The following is a 5,000-nucleotide window of genomic DNA, read 5'->3' on the forward strand; positions in this document are numbered from 1 at the left end:
AACGCAATGTGTACCGCAATGTACCGCAATGTGTACCGCAATGTACCGCAATGTGTACCGCAATGTGTAACGCAATGTGTAACGCAATGTGTACCGCAATGTGTACCGCAATGTGTAACGCAATGTGTACCGCAATGTGTAACGCAATGTGTACCGCAATGTGTAACGCAATGTGTACCGCAATGTAACGCAATTTGTACCGCAATGTAACGCAATTTGTACCGCAATGTAACGCAATTTGTACCGCAATGTAACGCAATTTGTACCGCAATGTAACGCAATTTGTACCGCAATGTAACGCAATTTGTACCGCAATGTAACGCAATTTGTACCGCAATGTAACGCAATTTGTACCGCAATGTAACGCAATTTGTACCGCAATGTAACGCAATTTGTACCGCAATGTAACGCAATTTCTACCTTAACCTAACCCACGTTGTGCCTTAACCTAACCCACGTTGTGCCTTAACCTAACCCACGTTGTGCCTTAACCTAACCCACGTTGTGCCTTAACCTAACCCACGTTGTGCCTTAACCTAACCCACGTTGTGCCTTAACCTAACCCACGTTGTGCCTTAACCTAACCCACGTTGTGCCTTAACCTAACCCACGTTGTGCCTTAACCTAACCCACGTTGTGCCTTAACCTAACCCACGTTGTGCCTTAACCTAACCCACGTTGTGCCTTAACCTAACCCACGTTGTGCCTTAACCTAACCCACGTTGTGCCTTAACCTAACCCACGTTGTGCCTTAACCTAACCCACGTTGTGCCTTAACCTAACCCAAGTTGTGCCTTAACCTAACCCAAGTTGTGCCTTAACCTAACCCAAGTTGTGCCTTAACCTAACCCAAGTTGTGCCTTAACCTAACCCAAGTTGTGCCTTAACCTAACCCAAGTTGTGCCTTAACCTAACCCAAGTTGTGCCTTAACCTAACCCAAGTTGTGCCTTAACCTAACCCAAGTTGTGCCTTAACCTAACCCACGTTGTGCCTTAACCTAACCCACGTTGTGCCTTAACCTAACCCAAGTTGTGCCTTAACCTAACCCAAGTTGTGCCTTAACCTAACCCAAGTTGTGCCTTAACCTAACCCAAGTTGTGCCTTAACCTAACCCAAGTTGTGCCTTAACCTAACCCAAGTTGTGCCTTAACCTAACCCAAGTTGTGCCTTAACCTAACCCAAGTTGTGCCTTAACCTAACCCAAGTTGTGCCTTAACCTAACCCACGTTGTGCCTTAACCTAACCCAAGTTGTGCCTTAACCTAACCCACGTTGTGCCTTAACCTAACCCACGTTGTGCCTTAACCTAACCCACGTTGTGCCTTAACCTAACCCACGTTGTGCCTTAACCTAACCCACGTTGTGCCTTAACCTAACCCACGTTGTGCCTTAACCTAACCCACGTTGTGCCTTAACCTAACCCACGTTGTGCCTTAACCTAACCCACGTTGTGCCTTAACCTAACCCACGTTGTGCCTTAACCTAACCCACGTTGTGCCTTAACCTAACCCACGTTGTGCCTTAACCTAACCCACGTTGTGCCTTAACCTAACCCACGTTGTGCCTTAACCTAACCCACGTTGTGCCTTAACCTAACCCACGTTGTGCCTTAACCTAACCCACGTTGTGCCTTAACCTAACCCACGTTGTGCCTTAACCTAACCCACGTTGTGCCTTAACCTAACCCACGTTGTGCCTTAACCTAACCCAAGTTGTGCCTTAACCTAACCCAAGTTGTGCCTTAACCTAACCCAAGTTGTGCCTTAACCTAACCCAAGTTGTGCCTTAACCTAACCCAACTTGTGCCTTAACCTAACCCAAGTTGTGCCTTAACCTAACCCAAGTTGTGCCTTAACCTAACCCAAGTTGTGCCTTAACCTAACCCAAGTTGTGCCTTAACCTAACCCACGTTGTGCCTTAACCTAACCCACGTTGTGCCTTAACCTAACCCACGTTGTGCCTTAACCTAACCCACGTTGTGCCTTAACCTAACCCACGTTGTGCCTTAACCTAACCCACGTTGTGCCTTAACCTAACCCACGTTGTGCCTTAACCTAACCCACGTTGTGCCTTAACCTAACCCACGTTGTGCCTTAACCTAACCCACGTTGTGCCTTAACCTAACCCACGTTGTGCCTTAACCTAACCCACGTTGTGCCTTAACCTAACCCACGTTGTGCCTTAACCTAACCCACGTTGTGCCTTAACCTAACCCACGTTGTGCCTTAACCTAACCCACGTTGTGCCTTAACCTAACCCACGTTGTGCCTTAACCTAACCCACGTTGTGCCTTAACCTAACCCAAGTTGTGCCTTAACCTAACCCACGTTGTGCCTTAACCTAACCCAAGTTGTGCCTTAACCTGCTCTGTAATTGGCATATGACACGTTACATTAATCCAGTGTTGTCTAACCACAACCCTCTGAATATAGTTCGCTACTCGCACCGCCCACCCTCTTGTGTATCGTTTCATGTTCAACACTTCGCAAGTGTTGCTTACTTTTTACATGCTCCCGCTGTACACTGTAATGTGGACGACTGCAGGATGTACATCGCCCCCACCCTCCCCCCTGCCTTCGCACGCTGGTCGTTCAGGTGCTTGCGTGTTCAATGCCCTTCGCAGCTGTTCACTGGCATTCGCATGTCGAAGCGCTCAGTCTACGTCGTGGTACGGCCTGTGTCCACTGTCCGCTGATGTCGTAAGCTTAACCCTCACATTGTACTGCACATAGGTCCGTATGTACTGCATGATACGCTGTGGCACATGTGTGACCGTACAACGACTGCGCCCAACAACAGCGAACCATACGGTCCAAATGTTGTGCACTCAGCCACGTGCCGTCTCCCCATAACAGCTACATTGCAGTGTGGTACGCCATAGAGACGTGTGGGATTAACGGACGCCCTGGATGGCGATCAGCATGAGCCGTCTGTTGATGTAGTGGCGCGTGTATTCAAACGTAGTCGTCTCTTCTCACACAGTGTGATAGCATGGTGCACCGCGTTCCACATCTGCGACATGGTACAGATGCTGGTTGACAGTCGGTCTCGTAATGGACATCGCATACGTAGGGGGCCACCTCCCACGTGTTCTCTAGTCGTGCACATTTTGTTGCGTGTATGTGGGCAGACGTAGTGTGTCGTGACACCTAACAGACAGGTATGCAATAATCGTTGCATTTGCAAACTGGGATGGACGTCTACGTTTGCTGGTGACGTTACGCAAATGAACAACTGGTAAACCCATTGTGGTGCGGTTGTTGTTGCTGGAGGTAAATCAGTAAGGGCAAATCTGTGTGTGAAGCGATACGCGGCGGTGGCTGGGTGGGACCGTCCCCGGCCGGTGAGGGGGGGCCGCCCGGCGTGCTGGCCGCGCGGTGCGTGGGCGCACGCGCTACAGCCGGCTGGTGGGGGCGCCCAGTGGCAGGCGCGCCGGCCGACGGACGCGGCAGGCGGCGCAGCTGCGCGCCGGGGCACCCTGCGCGCGGCGCCGGGCGGCCAAAGTGGGTCCTCGCGGGCCCGGTGCGAAGCGCGGTGGACATCTGCAGTGTGCTGGTCCGACTGAGGACTGTGTGCGTTGAGGATGCGCCGCCGCCCGGCACTCGGCGCCGCGACGCCGTCTGCTGCTCGGTCGCCCCAGCGGTTCTCGCTGGTGGTTTGTATCGCAGTTGTGCAGACGTGTTGGCACGTGCGCTGTGCTGGGAGAGTTCGCTTCGGCACCCACGTGGGGCCTTTGCCCTTCTGTGGCGCTGGCGTTGGAGCTGCCGGTCACCGTAGGTGGCGCGTGTTGTCTCCCGCCGGCAATGCCACGACAGCACGCTCCCGGGCCTCTGTCGGCAGCGGCAAGCTCAGTTGGGAGCACGGGTGGTCGCACCTAAAGCGTCTACTCGCCTAACTCCGGGCGATTGCGCCTCTCTCGAACCCGACCAAGTACTTAGGACGGCGCTGCGCGCCGCCGGGACCTGAGAGGGTTTCGAGGTGTATTGTGCAGGGGAGCTCAGCCTCCTCCTGTTTGCAGAATAATTGAGCGGACGCTTGCGTGTTCGCGCGGGCCCCTGGGACACACTCCCGGGCGGCCGGCTGCTCAGCTCTAGTTGACGCAGCTCCCTGGTTGATCCTGCCAGTAGTCATATGCTTGTCTCAAAGATTAAGCCATGCATGTCTCAGTACAAGCCGCATTAAGGTGAAACCGCGAATGGCTCATTAAATCAGTTATGGTTCCTTAGATCGTACCCACGTTACTTGGATAACTGTGGTAATTCTAGAGCTAATACATGCAAACAGAGTCCCGACCAGAGATGGAAGGGACGCTTTTATTAGATCAAAACCAATCGGTCGGCTCGTCCGGTCCGTTTGCCTTGGTGACTCTGAATAACTTTGGGCTGATCGCACGGTCCTCGTACCGGCGACGCATCTTTCAAATGTCTGCCTTATCAACTGTCGATGGTAGGTTCTGCGCCTACCATGGTTGTAACGGGTAACGGGGAATCAGGGTTCGATTCCGGAGAGGGAGCCTGAGAAACGGCTACCACATCCAAGGAAGGCAGCAGGCGCGCAAATTACCCACTCCCGGCACGGGGAGGTAGTGACGAAAAATAACGATACGGGACTCATCCGAGGCCCCGTAATCGGAATGAGTACACTTTAAATCCTTTAACGAGTATCTATTGGAGGGCAAGTCTGGTGCCAGCAGCCGCGGTAATTCCAGCTCCAATAGCGTATATTAAAGTTGTTGCGGTTAAAAAGCTCGTAGTTGGATTTGTGTCCCACGCTGTTGGTTCACCGCCCGTCGGTGTTTAACTGGCATGTATCGTGGGACGTCCTGCCGGTGGGGCGAGCCGAAGGCGTGCGACCGCCTCGTGCGTGTTCGTGCGTCCCGAGGCGGACCCCGTTGAAATCCTACCAAGGTGCTCTTTATTGAGTGTCTGGGTGGGCCGGCACGTTTACTTTGAACAAATTAGAGTGCTTAAAGCAGGCAAGCCCGCCTGAATACTGTGTGC

At 52.7% G+C, this 5,000-nt stretch overlaps 1 non-coding gene across 1 annotated transcript in view; it reads left to right on the top strand.

Moving 5' to 3' along the window:
• Positions 1–4,104: 4,104 nt before the first annotated feature.
• The window catches only part of LOC126151240 (small subunit ribosomal RNA), a 1,909-nt gene continuing 1,013 nt past the window's right edge, over positions 4,105–5,000 (top strand). Inside the window, exon 1 of the ribosomal RNA XR_007531868.1 lies at positions 4,105–5,000. This exon is cut by the window's right edge and continues 1,013 nt beyond it. This is a non-coding gene — a ribosomal RNA (small subunit ribosomal RNA).

Source organism: Schistocerca cancellata, unplaced genomic scaffold (assembly GCF_023864275.1).
Source record: "Schistocerca cancellata isolate TAMUIC-IGC-003103 unplaced genomic scaffold, iqSchCanc2.1 HiC_scaffold_1046, whole genome shotgun sequence".
Taxonomy (NCBI): Eukaryota; Metazoa; Arthropoda; class Insecta; order Orthoptera; family Acrididae; genus Schistocerca; species Schistocerca cancellata.